The sequence below is a fragment of the Crinia signifera genome, chromosome 7, assembly GCF_055691185.1.
Source record: "Crinia signifera chromosome 7, ASM5569118v1, whole genome shotgun sequence".
Taxonomy (NCBI): Eukaryota; Metazoa; Chordata; class Amphibia; order Anura; family Myobatrachidae; genus Crinia; species Crinia signifera.
In genome coordinates this window covers 71,207,111-71,222,676 of record NC_139223.1, presented here as the reverse complement: position 1 = coordinate 71,222,676, position 15,566 = coordinate 71,207,111, and the positions used below count along the sequence as shown (strand labels likewise).

At 43.4% G+C, this 15,566-nt stretch overlaps 1 protein-coding gene across 2 annotated transcripts in view; it reads left to right on the top strand.

Moving 5' to 3' along the window:
* The window catches only part of CPPED1 (calcineurin like phosphoesterase domain containing 1), a 75,470-nt gene that overhangs the window by 8,649 nt on the left and 51,255 nt on the right, over window positions 1–15,566 (top strand). The gene's annotated exons all lie outside the window — the stretch shown is intronic.

The window sequence follows — 15,566 nt, the reverse complement described above, 5'->3', positions numbered from 1 at the left end:
AATACTTGGAAATGCCTGTAATTGCAGAAATGTATGGAATGATCAATACTTTTTGGTAAGAAAATTAAATGAAAGCTACTGCATTTGAAAAGACTGCTCAATAGAAGTAAAATGTGTTATACGATCAAGTGGCAGTAAGGGTAGTAATCAAAGGTAAGTCCAGCAACAATCTCTTATATTGTATAGGAGAGGGCGCGGCGTGGCAGTGGGTTCCTCTGATGACTATGTCCATTTAATAAGGGGAAGGCCAGATCTGTCAATCAACTGTTTGTATAACGCTGGGCTGAGTCAGACAGTGAACTCCGCCCAGCGTATATACACAGAGCTCAGCTTAACACAGATCTGGCCTGCCCCTTAATAAATGGACATAGTCATCACCACTCACATATAGCACCGCAGCGCCATCCGCATATCGCCCTGCCTGGTGCCCTGCGATCCGAAAGTCTTGTGGTAATTCCCAGAAGTACCGCGGGAACACTACCTAGCCTCCAGACTCACCACCCACATACCAGTCCCGTCCCAAAAACCCAGGACAGTCCCGCAAATAACGGGAGGTATGCCACACGCTACACCACCTGGAGCACAGACATCACTCACACTACCACCAAATGCTACCAGGTAAATCATTACTTTTTTCAGCCGCCCATCACCCAATACTACCAATGCCTGACTGTACACCTCTCCATCCCGCACTACACACACCTCATCATACCACACCCACGCCACCAAGGACTATCTACCACATACAGCACCCCCAGACACCATTCGTACCCCACGGTACCTCTTCATCCGATCCTCCAACACCCACCCAACACACCCCTTCCCACACACACATCACCCCCCCCAAAACAAACATTTTTTACACCACCCTCTCACCCACCAGCACCACCGCTACACACATACAACACTACTGCACACGACCCTACCCCAACCACACTACATTCACACCCCACCCTCCCCTATACATCACACACACCAAACTCAGAAACTTCCACTACAAACACACACTCTGCAGCCCTCTCCCCCAGTAAACATGCAGCACTACCTGCTACCTCTGCACTAGTATTCACAGTTTAAGGCGGCAACGCCCCTTACGATGGTGTGAAGGGCACCCGTATGGCGCGATGAATCACCTAGTAATGAATATGTTGCATGCGGCGGAGAAATCCATTTGTATGACAATTATCATACAAAAGCCAGTAGCACTACTTTACATGTACCTGTAAAGCGAATTAGTCCACTGCAGCCTGGTGATCTTGTGAAAGAAGGCACCCATTCTATCTGCATCGGATCCTCAAAGGAATGCCAGGGAACCGTATTCTTCCAGTTAGGGTCGAGTTTTTTGTTTTTTTTGTTTTGTTTTTTTAAGGTAAAAAAGTCAGGCTTCAGACACCTTTTGCACATCCCCGAAATGACTGAATAGGCATTTGGAAGTTTTCATTTGGCTTAATTAGGTAACATTTACATGTCCATTTGGGGTTAAATATCTCAAATTACCTCAAAATCAAATTTGTTTATGCACCCCATATTTTTTATATTTATTTCACCACAAGCAAATAGCTTTTTATAAAATTGTTTAAATTGCCCCCAAGTCTAGCAAGCTGGTAATTTCCCGGGTGTCTGCTTCCGTGAGAAGCATGCAGAAATCCTGTGTTGATGTGCATTCACATGCTAATATCCCCCCTAATACCCCATGGGCACATGCAGCAATATCCTAGGTTTATGCATGTGTCTGCAAATTGGCTGCTCCTGCTTTATGTAGGCTATAGGTGCACTTAATAAGGACACACAGGACTCGTCGTTAGAGTTGTTACTGCACGCAAGGGGATCTAGAGGGGTTTGATATTATTAGATCATATTGTGTCTCCCTGAGAGATGTGAATGACAAAAAGCTATTTCTATTGGAGATTGAGAGTCCTCAAACAAGCCTCCGTTTCACCTGAATGACTGACATCTGCTGAAAACTCAGCTGTCTTTTTAAATCATAGTCTCTGCAGTACTTAGCAATCTATAAAAAGTGTCACAACGCACACAATAACGGAACGCTCTCCCTGGAGAACATACAACTGTGTAATTAAGCCACAAATAATTACACCATACATCAGGGCTTGCGGTGCAATCAGCTTGATATTAGAATATTTATAGGTAGATTGACGTACATCTTCAAATAGGCTTTGATCAAAAGCTTAAAACTTTTACGATTTGTGAATATTTATTGGAATATTAATGTCACTGCTTATTGTGTATTTGCTAGTCGCATTTGCATTATACCATCATATGCATTACTGTGGAAATAAGAGTCTAGGGGGACAGCTCATTCTGTTTTAAAAATTCTGACCTCTGTGCTATTATTGTTTGAAATGATCATGCGGTTAAAGTATCCAATACCTACAGTACTTAATTTGTATTTTCAAAGGGAAATTTAGTTTTATGTGAGAATTCTGTGGTATTGCCTGAAAAGTCATCTAAGGGGGGAACTCAGTTAGACCCAGTCATTTACTGTGTGTGCAAAAAGGGGGTAGCCTCTGGCTTTGACATCTTTGGCTATTCAATTAGAATCTCTTCTGCACACTGTAAATTACCCTGCTATTGGGCGTTGACCCATAGAATCTGGGATAAGTTCCTGGCACTATACTGTGTTAGCATGGTTCGGCACCCAATAACATGCTATTTATAGTGGATTTCTTTTCGGGTCTACTCAGACCCAAAATGTAATCCCTGATAACTGTAGCCATCTTTCTTAGCAATTTGAATAGGTCCAGGGGAATAACAGGCCTGTGGTAAATGTCTGCGGCTAATTGAATCCCCCCCATAGCTTCATGTGTATTAATAAAATCAGTAAATCTAGAGGCATATTCTGCTAACCGTTTTTCCATCATGCTCCCAATTATTGTTATTCGATGTCTGAATGCTTTTTCGAGCAGCCACTCAACAGTATTTGCATAAATTAGAAAGGGGATATTAAAGTGTACCTGTTGTATACAGTAGAGACCGGTATTTTGGGAATGTGAATGCAGGCTATGTATCCACTGCTAATGGCTTCACGTGTGTAGAATAGAGTTCCTCAATAAAAGCAGGGAGACACAGTGGGTGGTATTCAATGCCCTTTGGCGAGCTGTGATGGCAAGCAGTACTGACTCACTGGGTTTTTCCAGCGAGGTAAAAACAGCGAGTGTGGCCGTCAAAATGGTGCGGCTCGCCGCTATATTCAGCCGGTTCTCTGCATTAGAGGCAAATCCCGCCGTTCAGGGGTATCTTAGATGGCGAGGATGGCTTGTTTTCGGCGATCCTCGCCAAAAACAAGCTACCCTCGCGGCAGAAACCCCCTCACCGGCGGCATTGAATACCGCCCAGTAGGTCGGTGCCGTTGCACATCCCGTGTCAGCTAAACCACAGCTGGCAGTGGTTGCCTCCTATGTGACCGCAACAGTTATTAATGCTGATTTAGGAAAGACAAAATGTGCATCATACCTTTTTGTTACCCATTGTGTAGGCGTGCTGAGCCCAGGGTCTGGGTATTTGGATGCAGACTTCATAAGAAAGCTTTGTCATCAGACGTAGTACTCTAATTACAAATGCTAACAGGAGTCACTTTTTTTTTTTTTTTTACTTATTCCTGAGCAGATATTACTGACATGCTGCTATGCTTAAGCATTGTAACTGGATTGCCACATTGGTGTAGAAAATGCCATTGACATGATGATTTTTATTTTATTTTTTGTAATCATATGATAATACATACAAGTTTGGCCTAAGAAATGTAAAAGCTGTATGGGCAAGCATATGCTGCCTTTTTATTCTATACTAGTAAATAGCTCCAGCCTATGCTGGGTCACCTCGGTCCACACTTTCAAACACTGTCCGCACTATATTCTTACACTGTCCCCAGTGCAGAGTGGTCCTCTATCTTCTCCAGCTGGTCCCATCCCTGCAGTTGAATATAGGGCAGATTTTCCAGCTTTATTCTATAGAAATAAACAAAAGTGGTCAAGTGCCTATAAACTCCTATTAAACCATGCAATCGGAATGCTGATCCCTCCAGGAATGGGGGGTGGCTAATCCCCAAAACCGCGAAGGAAAGGTAAAAATACTGAGCGCACAGTGAGATTGCATAAATTTAAACCTATAATATAATGAAAACATAAAACATGGGATTGGGTCCCTAATACCACTGTGGAAGTTAAAAACGCACACATAAAATGTTTTAAATATATTCTATTCGAATTGATAAATTAAAGGTAAAAGTAGTCCAAACGGCTCATGTAAAAAGGATTGTTAAAAATAGGGGCGGTTGAGACCTGTTCATCTGGGTTCAAATTCATCCCCGTAATGTTTAGGGGTTTGAGCATGCGTGATTCTGCACATGTGCACACCCTGGGAGCAAATGACTTTGTTTCACACTAGGTGAGCCATTCGCTCTGGGAAGGGAGGAGCGGGAGCAGTGAAACGCCCACCGTTGTGTGGGCGTCCTCATAAAAACGCTGGGCATTCCCCTGGGAAGGCAGGCATGGTTGCACGGGGTGGGCGGCTGACGTCACATGGCCCTAATTCTGCGATAGCAGCCAAAATAAAAGTCAGTCTGGAGGGATCAGCATCTCTGGTCACTGATGAAAACAGGGCACTGAGCAGTATATTGCTCAGTGATCATATTGCTCCGCGTGTACACAGCTTTAGAGCAGAGTTTCCAAAAGTCTGCCATTGCAGTCCAGGTTTTAAGGATATACAGGCTTGAGTCCAAATGGGTAAATCAAATTGACTGAGGTGCTTGCTAAGTAACCTGCGCTCAGTTGTTATTCATTTCCTTAAAACCCAGACTGAAATGTCTCTGCTTTAGAGAATAACACGGGCTTGCTCTAGCACAGAACATATAATATTTACCTCCTGTGTATGCAAGCGTTGAGCAGCAAAGATTTGCATCCATAGCATGCTGGCAATATCCGTGGCACAAATGTCATGATCTTAAATATGCCGACATGTCATCCCTTACAAACAGTTCCCACTTTGTGGCGATAAACTCCAGCTGGGTAAAAGTATTGTCCTTTTCATGTAAACTTTTTGGTATAGCAGCCACTGTGCCAAACATAGATAACCGTGCCTGCCCTTACCCTGTAACATTAGTAAGATGCTAATGCTCATGGAAGGCTGCAATTGTTGTGAGTTCGGTGAGTGATGGTCAAAAATGGGTCTTTGATTTAGTTGTGCAATAGTAAGGCTTGTTATCTAGTATAACGCCCTGGTGGGTCCTTTAACCGCAGAAGATCTGCCATTATGCATGTTTCCCATGACAAGAGCCCTATAAGCAGCTATCAAGCAAGATTTGTGGTTGTGTGTAAAGCTTGTTATGGTGTGTACACACTTGTACAATGTGCATGAGATTTTGACTATATAGTCAAAATTTCATCTGGATCTCATGCAGATCGCACAGGTTTTAACCCTTGCTATCCCGATGCGCGCTCCCGTATCGCAGCCAGAAAGTCTTGGCTGCATTGACTATATAGTGCACATCTGCACCATATAGTCTAAATTGTACATGTGTGTACACACCATTACACTAATGGTGTCTAGTACACCCGGTGAGATCCCCTTGCTATTTGATTTAAGATTCGAGTGCTATGCAATCTTTGCTATCTCTGTGCTATTTACATACAAGTCATACAATCAGCATTAGATTTGCACTATATAGTCATTGCTGCCCTGTCTATCTGGGTTTCGATTTGTGCTTTCACGGGAGCGCGAGGTAAAAAACCTGTGCGATATGCATGCGATCAGCATACGATCTGCATGTGATTTTGACTATATAGTCGAAATCTAATGTCAAATCTCACAGCATAAGCAATATATCATTCTGCCATGGAAAGGAGCAATATATTACACCAGGGGTGTCAAACACAAGGCCCGCGGGCCAAATCCGGCCCGCCAGACCTCTTCATGTGGCCCGCGCAGCCGCCGCCAGCCTTCACCTTTTATTCTCGATTTTTTTTTTTTAAACAAGAAAGCCGCCTCTTCAGCGAATGCGCGGCAGCCTACAAGCCAGAGAACGTCTGCCCTCTAGCGCAGTGCCGCCGGTCGTCAGCCCCTCCTCCACTCCCACCTGCTGTATAGGAGCCAGAGAGAGGAAAGAGCAGGTCCGTCGTGGTGAATGGTGCTGCTACTGCTGTGCGCTCCAGGTCACTTACTGCTGATTGTGCACTGTACAGTGACCGGGAGCACGCTGCCCCCCACTCCTGGATAGATAGTGCGAGGAGCGCTACTCACAGGAGGGAGGGGGAAATGCGCCTGTGTGAGAGCGCAGTTGTGTCCTTGGTGGTGGAGCCGCTCAGACTGGAGTGGACGCATCAGAGCGGGTAAGTGTCAAACTCTCTGCCTATGTGGGTGTGTGTGCACTGGCACATTGCAGCCCATCATTAATTGCTGTGTCCCATGATAATAAGCAGGACATATGCCCTAAGACTGAGTGCAGGCAGCGTGTGCCCTAATGCACTGCAGTTCACAGCAATAGCAGGAGGGAAATGCTACTGCTGAGTATACAATAATTGAATTCAGTGACAATAATTTATGATAATAAAGAGTGGACACATAGTCCTACAGATACAACCGGCCCTTTGAGGGTGACCAAACTGCTGATGCGGCCCCCGATGAATTTGAGTTTGACACCCCTGTATTACACGGATTGTACAGTGTACCTGCATACGGATGTTACTTTTTGCTTCTTCCTATTTGGTGTGTTGCACATTAGATGGAACGATGTTATGAACCATCATTCTGCAATGATACATCATGCCATTGTACAACGGATTGCATTTCAGTTCGGCTGGGACACACTTCGTGTGTGCCAAGTTTAAGGTTAACCTTTAAGGTAGCTCTATAACTTTTCAAGAAAGATTTTTGGACAGATTTAACCAGAATCAATAAATATAAATATATGTTTCAATAATGCATAGTATATCTATGGACACATTGGGTAGTATTCAATGCGGCCGGCGAGGGGGTTAAACAGCGAGGATTGCAGAAAACCAGCTATCCTCGCTGTTTAACCGCCTCTCCAGCCGCTCACCCTATTCAACATTCTGGGGAAATCCTTGCCGTCACAGGACCCTGAGAATTCCCCAAAACAGCGAGACCCGCGGCTAATGCAGCGAACCCGCTGTATTTAGCCACGAGTCTCGCTGTTTCTGTAGCCCCATAAGCCCATTCCCCGTCGCTCAAAAAACGGAGCGAGGGGGAATTGGCGTATGAGGGGGGGGTGCGTTGAATACTGACAGGGTGAGCGGTGGCAGGAAGCCCTGCTCGCTGTCGCCGCTCGCCCACGGCATTGAATACACCCCATTAAGTTTTTTGCTGTTTGGAGTTAGTTTTCTGCACTATTTATAACTGGGTAACATAACAAATTTCAAGTGCCCTGATGAAGTCTTAGCACATTTCGCAGGTACAAGTAGTAATCTCCTGACTTCTGCCTCCATAAATATTATTTATTTATAGATCTATATAGAGATAGATTGATGGATGAATGAGGGGGAGAGAGAATAGATGCTAGGCACCACTTGTGTATATATTACTTTGGATGTTTAAGGCGAAGTTAAAAACACCATTTTCTGTCCATATGTCAGAGAATATGAATGAAAACTCCCAAACTTTTCTTTCACTCATGGTTAGTTGTTTGACAATAATGGCTTCACCCAACCACTGTGTTTTTTACTCTTTTTAAATCATAATGACAACAGAAACTACCCAAATGAACCTGATCTGAAGTTGACATACCCCAGTTCTTAATACCATGTATTGCCCCCTTTAACATCAGTGACAGCTTTAAGTATTTTGTGGTAGTTGTGGATGATGCATTTTAACTTACCATAGTTTGTGTGTACAGTCTCAATGGTCGTTGAATCTCTATCCACGTTTTTTAATTTATTTGTCCTATTTGGGAATGTGCGCATGAGCATACCGAAGGGTTTACTGTACAGCTTCTATTTGTCATAGTGTTAAAAAAACAATACAAAATATATTTCTAATTTACAATACAGTTCTCCCTCACCTAGAAATAATGGATTCGGTATGAAATCCCGACGGCTAAAATCCCGACAGGTTCGAAATCCCGAATGGGTCATAATACAGACAAGGACAAAATCCGACATCTAGAATGTACAGGTTAAACAGTCAACATGACTTTCCGTTAACAGGTTGCGAGGTCGACATGTTTTTTTTTTTTCAGTTTTTTTACCCAAATGTCGACACAGTCGACTTGGACACAGTTGGAGGTGAACCGCAGCTCCTCGCATAGCTCTCTTCGCTTGCAATGCTTCGGGCACACTATTTTTATTCTCCCACCACGCCCAAGTGGATGGTAGGGCATGAAATACCGCCTGTCGGCACATGTCGGGTCAAAAAAGTGAAAAAATCCATGTCGACCTTGCGATCTATCGACGGAAAGTCATGTTGACTGTATCACCTGCACATTCTATATGTCGGTATTTTGACCCTGTTGGGATTTTGTCCTTGTCAGGATTTTAAATGTCGGGATTTTGTCCTTGTCGGTATTATGACCCTGTCGGGATTTTTACCGCATCTCGAAATAATGTATAATGACATGCAGACAAATCTCAATGGAAATAATGTCCTTGATATTCCCACTTTAGAGTTGCAACCTTCAAGAAGTCAGTTTGCATTAAATGTAATTAATGTGAATACCCTATTTACACGTATAGTTTAAGAAATGTTAATTAAAAGGAGAAATATTCTTAAAAAGGATATTTACATCTAGCCTCCTTTTGCGCTAAACAGCAGGTGCGACTTGGTAGCGCTGGTTGTCTGTCTTTTTGGTACTTATGTATTATCTGGGCTCCCATGTTAAATGCACCCCATTTTTTCATACCCCTACTATCCAACTACGCATGGAGTTGATTTTATATAGTGTAGCGAGCCACCGTGCCCAAAGTGTGGCGAGCGGACGCGATCTAAACGGGAGCCCAGATATTACATAAGTACCGTCTTTTTTTTTTTTTTTTGCATCTTTTTCCATATATATCAGCTTATTTGTAAAATGAAGGGAATAGGACGCACAAGCAGCTGATTAAAATGATATGTGGCATGTTTATAGACCGTGCGTGACTGTCGATGAATCTGCAAAATAAATGGAATGTTAGTGTTTACCTGGAAAACACTATAATGTAGCCTTTCTTATGCAGATACAGCAGCAGACACACAGAGAATATAGACAACCGGAATATCATTTTAAACAGCAGACTGCTTTTGTGTTTATATAAGACACCTTTTAACAGGAAAAGATGCCCGGTGCTACCGAGTCACTTGGAGCTTGCATCTTATGTATACCGTGACTGGTATCGCATGGATGATAGATGTATGTTGATATATTTACCGGTATGTTGATTTGGGATCCCTGCACGGTTTCTCAGAGTACAGCTTTGTGACCTCCTCTCAGATGTGCATGTATATGTATGTACTAGTTACCAGGCTTTTAAAGTGACAGCACAACAAAACAGCTCAAGCGGAGTAACACCTGAATTGCCCCGTAGGGGGCCACCAAGTGGTCACCCGTGTGCACTAGATGGCTGTGCACTGTATTTAGCAGTTTCAATAGGAATACACCATTTGAAACAAATAGCAACAGCTATTTTTGGTACTTGTGTATTTTGGCGGCGCCCATCACATCGTATACCATAACGCATGCGATGGTATGCGACGCGATGTTGTTGGTTAGTGTACGATGGCATACAACTTTGAAATTGTATGCCATTGTACATGGCATACAATACCATACGATGCGATTAAACATTGTATAAGCACCCTAATGGGTGCTTATACTATGTTAAGCACCCTAATGGGTGCATACAATGTTAAATGCACCCCCACGCCACCCCCCCACTATAAACGTGAACCCGAAGCGTGGCGAGCGGCGGCGGTACGCGTCCTACGACCTTTTCATACCCCCACTATCCACGTCGGCGTGGAGTTGAGAATAGATTAGTGTGGCGAGCGCAGTGAGCCACCGAGCCCGAAGCGTGGCGACCGCACGCGGATACCTGTGAAGCCCGCGAAGGGACGCGTTTACCTGTGAAGGTATCCGCGTCCCCTCGCGGGGCTCGCTGCGCTCGCCACACTAATCTATTCTCAACTCCATGCCGACGTGGATAGTGGGGGTATGAAAAGGTCGTAGGACGCGTACCGCCGCCCCTCGCTGGCTCGCTGCGCTCGCCATGCTTCGGGTTCACGTTTATAATGGGGGGTGGCGTGGGGGTGCATTTAACATTGTAAGCACCCATTAGGGTGCTCAAAAGCACCCTTTAGGGTGCTTATATGATTTTTAATCGTATAGGGGGTCTAAATCGCGTCGCATCGCATGCCATCGGGTACATGGCATGCGATACGATACGTTCATCGTACGATGTACATCGGGGGCGCCGCTATAATACACAAGTAGCCTATTTTTATTTACAGTAAACTTGAAAACAAATCCTAAACCAAAATCCTAGCCTGTCTGTGCATTAACTTGTACACAAGATTTCCCTTTCTTTGTGTGATGATCACCTATATGGCTCAGATGCTGCCCGGCTGACTGCTACTGACCAGTTACCAGTGCTGTGCCACCCGGCAGTGCCGCTGTTCGGGACAGTGATCTGTGCGGACAAGCATAGCGGCGCCCAGGCTGTGCAGCATGACCCCTCACATCATGTCACGCTGCGCAGGCCGGCATCTAGCATGCCGTCAGCACAGATCACTGTCCGGATCCCGATCGCCAAGCCACACTCCCGCTGCCTGTCCGCAGGAGGAGGACTCCTGCTCCTGCCTGTCCCCACCAAATTAAGTGACTGCACTGTCACAGGAGGGATGGGAGGATTGTCGGGGGTGGTTTATTAGGCATTTCTTTTGACATGTGCGGGGCGGGAAGTTTGCGGAGGTCGGGTCATTTTTTCTTTTTATTATTAGAGAGGCCAATCCCGGGATTGAGCATTTTTCAATCCCGACTCCTGGGATTGGCATCCCTAGAGAATATCTATAGATCCTGTTTCAAGATATCTCATTGTATAAATCACTCTGAAATGTTCTTCAAGCTTATTCATAGGGCCTAATTCACCCCAGCCAGGTTGCACAAGATTTGGCCATCGTCCTCTGACTCCTGCTGGAGGAAATGCAGTAACATCTGGAACATTTTCCACATATTTTGGGCGTGCCTGTGGCCTCTCTGGGGAAAATTGTTTCAATTGATGAGCTAAATATCAAACCAACCCATTCCCCCTGACCCAGCTCTTGCGCTACTCCATGTTTTCCCAGTACAACTCTCAGCGGCAGACCCCCTGTTATTTTATTGAAAAAGTCACAATAAAAATGTAATGTTAAAAAAAAAAAAGAAAGGTAATCAGCCTGATGGCTAGCAACATGGAGTCGCGACCCCATGCTGACAAGGTAGAGACCCACTTCGGGGTCAGGACCCACAGTTGGAGAACTGCTGACCTGTTGCATCAATGTTCTATACGCTTACTCCCATACTATATTACATAAGGAGGAGGCACAGTGGCATGTGTGCATTACTGGAGGCTGCAGTGCTGTTTCGGAAATGTCAGGATTACTATACATGTCTTAGGGTCTGCAGAAAGATGCCCTTAGAGAAAATATGTGGACATGAAAATGTGATTTTTGCCACTCTGTAATTATTGCCATTACATACAGTACTTACATTTATAGCCAAAGATTTGAGTGGCTTTCTATTCGGCATGTTAGGAGGTGGGTGTGTCTGCTCAGCTGCAGCTTCACCTTCTTGGAGCTGGTCAGCAAAGTGCACAACATGTCAGGTTTCCAGCCAGTTAAATAAGCAAAGTGCAGTTTATTACGTCCTTAAAGCCGTCTAATAGCATTGGCCTTAATGAGCTTAAATACATAAGGGAAATCCTATTACATATCCTAGAGTCTCTCTTGCGGTCTGTTGTTTTTGTAGTGGATTTGTGTGAATACAGTTTCATTATCATTTAGAGTGTGTTCATTTTGCCGCACCCTAAAATACACTTGGATGTTTGGTGGCAGCTGGTACTACTTGTTTGGCACTTGCTGCAGTATCTTTACAAACAGAATGTGTCCTGTTTGGAGAGTAGAATTTTTTTCCCCGTGTTTTAGTTGTACGGCATTCCTATCCCGTACCAGTACACATACTGTAGGTGCATGTACATCTTCTCCACTGGCACTTCTGTATATACTGGTAGTGGCTTTTCTGCAACGTTCCCATACTGCTCTCCATATTATCAGCAACAGGGATGCTTGGCTTATTTATGTATTTTAATAATGTATATTCACATTCTAGTATAGATTAACCCCTCCCTTGCATGCAGCGGTCATGGACAAATATATTGATTTTAGAACCTGCCATTCTGTATATTCGTTTTGAAAGGCATTGATGGGATCAGCAGTTAGAGGGGTTTGCTGATCCTTGTCTTGTCGTCATAATGAAAGAACCTGGGTTTCATCCATGTGAGTTGGCTCTCTGTCTAGAATTCCATTAATGTATGGACCAATGTAGGTGCTACTATGATTGGATCATCACAGCAGAGCTGCCTTGGCGTGGCTCTCTGCAAATTTCATGCATTGTGTGGTAAGCAGAGTCCAAGGCGTCCTAAATGGCAGCCATACATGGCACAATAAAATAAAGATGTATGTGGACACATCTGTATGTGTGCAATATGTATGGATGCAAGGACATTTTCAGAGCAAGAAAGCTTGTTTTATGTTTAAACTTGGCCTACTTCACTTATAATTGTGTACCAGCCATGGAGGTTTTTCTCTACAGCATGTATATGTTCTTTATTGTCCAAGGCTGCGCACACACAGTGACAGCAAAACCTGCCTTTTCCTAGTACTGTAGGTCTTATAGCACCTTCCATAACTTTTAAGGAGACTTCCCTTCCATCTCTGGTTTTTGTATCTAGTTTTATTTCATTTTCTAAATACGTCCTATTTTGCTAGTGGTATTTTCTTCTTTCTTTCTAATTACCTTCTTATGGTGGTAGGATTACTACCCTCCTTTTAAGACTGTGACAGTTTTGTATATATGGATTCATCATTTTCTTCTCATATAACACAGGAGGATTGTTTTTCAACAGTATTCTACCTATAGCGGCCTGTTTCTGCATAGTGCTTCCTCCACAAAACTCCCTGTCACTGTTGCTTCTCCTTTCTTTTTAGATAACAAATGCAGCAGCTGTCATGCTTTACTATCAGTAATCACAGTTATAGTCCATACCACTTCTGGGAACTATGGTATAATCTATTGCATAGTTAATGATGACATTTCTACAGTCTGCTGTACACTTGCTTGTTCAGTGCATTAAGTAGGGCAGTAGAATATATAGTCTGTGGCTTGGTGAAGTTTATTGGAACCCTGAATAGGACCACTGTTTTGCTCCAATGTATGAAGAAGATATTTCCATCTCTCTGGATTATAAAAATGAATATGTTGCATGTGATATACAGAACATTAGTGTTTTACAGGAAAACACTGTTATATATATATATATATATATGTCACAGTTGATCACAGAATTTAGGCATACTGCATATTTTAATAAGCAGAAGCTGCTCATGCAAATCAATCCATTTTGCAACTAGGATGCATTTTAATTTCAATGATCGCACAAAATATTAAATGGCTGTTTAACATGAAAGGAGGGGTAGGTGTGTGTGTATCTGTAGGGACACTTACACACAGTTTATGAAGGAACTTTGCAGTGTGGTTGTTCCAAACATCTCTGAGAACTAACCACAGATTATTTGTGTATGTAGGCTTGCTACATACAAATCCTTCTGTCTCTTCATGTAATGTTGAGATCGGGGCTCTGTGGGGGCCATTTTATCACTTTAAAGACCCCTTTTTCTAGCTGAACATAATTCTTAATGACCATGGCTGTCTGTTCTTTCCAGCATTGCGGACACCATTAATCCTGACCATACGCCTAACACCATTTGCTGAAATGCAGCCCCGAACTTGCAAGGAAGTTCTAAAGTGCTTTTTACTGGTGTCCTTCGAACAAACTTTCTTCTGTTACAGCCAAATATTTATATATTTTTTTTAATTTCTCATCTAGAGCTCCGGCTGCCATTTTATTTTCACCCCAGTTCCTATGTGTTTTATGCATAATTGAGTTGCTTAGCCCTGTTTTCCCATCAAAGGTATGGCTTTTTGGCCACAAATCTTCCATAAAGAACGCTTCTGGACAGACCTCTCCAAACAGTAGGTGGTTGTACCTTGTTTCTGCAAGTTCTAAGCTGATGGCACTGCTGGACATCTTCTGGTTATGAAGAGAAGTAAGCATAATGGGCCTTATTCGAGTTCACACTTTCTGACAAAATCCTTCTTAGATGGACAAAACCATGTGCACTGCAGGGGGGCAGATGTAACATGTGCAGATAGAAGTAGATTTGGTGATTCTTTGCAGGGTAAATACTGGTTGCTTTATTTTAACACTGCAATATAGATCTCTTTGAAGTAAAACCCCACCCAAATCTAATTAGATCTGCACAAGTTACATCTGCCCCCCTGCAGTGCACATAGTTTTGTCCATCTAAGAAGGATTTTGTCTGAAAGAGTGAACTCAAATAAGGCCTAATGTGTCATTCATCTGATGCACTAAGTTTTCTTGACCAATCACTGCGTCTACAGTCATCAATATTGAATGTTTTTGTGCTCCTTCAAAAGAGCTTGAACAGCACATCTCAAAACCAAAGTCTGCTTTGAAATCTTTGCAGGAGAGGGACCTTGCCGATACAGTACAACTACCTTTTGTCTTGTTGCTGCGCTCAGTCCTGCATTGGTGTATGACCTGTGGTATGAAAATGGCTTCCACAGCCTCCTCTTCGAAGCTGAGTTTGGCTGAGCCTCACCCAATTCTAATAGTGTGTACACACGGTTTGATATGGCTTCCGATGTTGACGATATCGTCAACATCGGAAGCCATATCGCATACATATCGCATACTGATTGTATGCATTGTAAGGGCTTCCTAGCCCGATGCGCGCTCCCGTTTAAGGACAGATCGGAGGGGAGATAGAGAGGGCAGCACACTCTATCTAGCACAAATCGCAAGCATATCGCATGCATCGTATGTGCCTTGCGATATGCTTAAGATGCGATGTGCTATACGATTTCCAGGGCCCTGTCAGTTATCCTGTTGTTAAGTCAAAATCGCTTAGTCAAAATCTTAAGCAAATCTTAAGGCACATAGGAAATCGCATAGTAAATCAAATAGGAAATCGCATAGCAAATTGTATGGTAAAAAGTCAAAATCTTAAGCATATCTTAAGGCATATCTTAAGGAGTAGAGAAAAAAAAAAAAAAGGGAAAAGTAAAAATCGGACAAAACATCGAATCGTACATCGGATCGCACAGAACATCGAACCGTGTGTACACACTCTAAGCCTCCTACACCACTGTTTCTGTTTCCGTTAATGAACGTGTTTTAACCTACATGACATATATGCTCACTAACAATATTGGGGAAATGCACCGCTGAGATGTATTTATATTCACATCTGGATCATCCCTTTTACTATATTGTAAAATTCCCTTC